This window comes from Bombus impatiens, unplaced genomic scaffold, assembly GCF_000188095.3.
Source record: "Bombus impatiens unplaced genomic scaffold, BIMP_2.2 scf_2893, whole genome shotgun sequence".
In the NCBI taxonomy this organism is placed as follows: Eukaryota; Metazoa; Arthropoda; class Insecta; order Hymenoptera; family Apidae; genus Bombus; species Bombus impatiens.
The window spans coordinates 3,693-5,960 of NT_179312.1; the positions used below are offsets into that span (position 1 = coordinate 3,693).

Sequence of the window (2,268 nt, forward strand, 5' to 3'; positions counted from 1 at the left end):
TACTAAACTAACTCTTTGCTAAAACGTGGAATATCCACCGAGCGTAAAGACGACGCTAATACGACCTCACGAGAGAGAATGACTTTCCGTCACGATGATACTCCAGAGGAAAACTATGATGGGGTGTGTCTAAGGGCACGAGATGATCGGATTCGTCGAGGAACGCCTTCGTTCGGAAAGTGAGGGAAATTGACGTTGCTGTTAATTGGTCAATTTCCATGTTGGTGGCTAGAAAAGGATGCTAGCCGCCCTTGAGGGAAAGTTGCTAGCGGAAGCATTGTTTCCGACCTTCCCATAATTGGGACAAAGACTGCTTGTCCGTTTGAAGAACCTTAATTAACAAAATCGTAAGATTTCTAACGGGTCCTCAGGCTAGCTGAACCTTTACTGTGTAGGTGCATCGACATCTGGTAATCATTTTGCCCGAAGGAATCGTTGGAATGTTTACTTTAGAGTACCTTTACAAATATTTCTTTTAATGAGGGTACTCCATACCCCTTTGTTAGACAAAGCGTTCGTCCTGTGACCGAGGCTACGTTCGGCGACTAATTGTCGCCTTGAGCCCAAGCTCATTGTCACAAATCTCAAATAAATACAACTGGGTAGAATGACGGCAATTGTTTAATTACGGCTATAGACGTTAATCACAATTTTACGGATTTTCCCGAAGTTCCAAAAGGAAGGCTCCGGTGTCCTTTTATCTCCAACAGATATATATTTTTTTGTTTATTTCTTTATTAAAATTACAATTCTCGCGTTGAGAATTTTCAGTAATTTTTCTGGCGTGGCGCAGTGACATGGCTGATTATTTATAATAAGTATTAACTTATTATAGATAAGTATAATTTATACGTAATATGTATTTATATTATAAATAATCCAGCGTTTAGGTTTAGCGGGTAGTGCCTCCTCAGCCTGCGAATCTGATCCGCCGTATCAAGTAGTCCAGTGATTAGGGGGTTTCGGTGTTTGTTGACTCTTTTGCTATATCTCCGACAGATATATTGAAGCATGAAAATAATTGTTCACATTCTTACAAATATCGAGACTCTTTTTCTATTTCGTTTAGTAATTTTCATTTCTAACGTTTTGAACATTTTCTATTAGTAAGGATAAGGAACAAGCTAAACGGTTGAGATATAACAAGACACTTCACAGAATTTAGACTAGTTTAAAGAGAAATTAATTTAACTCTCGTATTGCAGTGCCTGAGTCTGTCAAACTAGTCGACAAACAACGGAATTTATTTATGTTGGAACGGTAAGAAGCCAAACGTATTTTTAAATAACAGATTTAACATCAGTAATGGACAGCTCATAGATGGCTCGCAATATTTGATTGCAATAGTAAATGTACATGTACATTGTTGCCATTTTCAATGTTCTTCGCGAGCATAGATTCCGAATTAAATGGATAGCTCTGTATGTTACGACAATATGCTGACTTCTAAATTTATCTCAGTTTCGAGCCTCGATTGTCATTCTATCCTTGTCTTTTATACTCTTGTTACTCTTTTTATCTATATTACTTTTTATTACTATTTATATGCACTATTCTTTTAACAGGCACTCCCAACCTAAAATATTATGCCAGCTCCACTTTAAGAAACATGGCTGTCTGTGCTGACCAATTTTTATCCGAAATGTTCAAACCAAGTCCTACAAAAAATACGCATAGAAGGAAAAAGGTTGAAAGGGAATGCCGTACCAGAACCATCAAAATATTTATTAAAAAATAAACAAGAAGAAGAAGATATACAAGAAAGACAGCTCGTAACATTTTTTTTTATTTAATATTTCACATTATAATTATAAATAACAATAACAAAACAAATTATAATTATAATTATAAGTGACAAAACAAATAATTGATAAATGTGTAACTACGAGCGACTTATTTGTGTCCTTTTGCACAACGAGATTTGTTTGCCAGATACTTGTTTATATCGCTCGTTATATTTTCAATTTTATGTAACGCACTACTGAAGTAACTACGTTTGTTTTATTGTTTTGAATAAAATGTGATTTGGGGCACCATGAACAGTAAAAGGGGGCTTGTCTAATGATGGATATTGTAGTTTGAATACTGGAAATATTGATCTTGCATATATGGATATTGGTTAAATGTTCTGAAGTATGTAGTTTCTTTTTGTTATTGCATTAATCCAAATAATTGATCTTTATGTTTAGATGGAATCATGCTTGCCAAAACCAAAAATTAATTTATCAAAAGTAACTAGCAGCACAGTAAATATTGCTATGAAAAGAA

The 2,268-nt window shown here is 34.9% G+C and overlaps 1 long non-coding RNA gene across 1 annotated transcript; it reads left to right on the plus strand.

Moving 5' to 3' along the window:
- Positions 1-1,076: 1,076 nt before the first annotated feature.
- LOC117152487 lies at positions 1,077-1,780 on the plus strand. The gene is made up of 2 exons (XR_004462876.1): positions 1,077-1,421; positions 1,566-1,780. It is a non-coding gene; the product is annotated as an uncharacterized LOC117152487 (long non-coding RNA).
- The last annotated feature ends 488 nt before the right edge of the window (positions 1,781-2,268 follow it).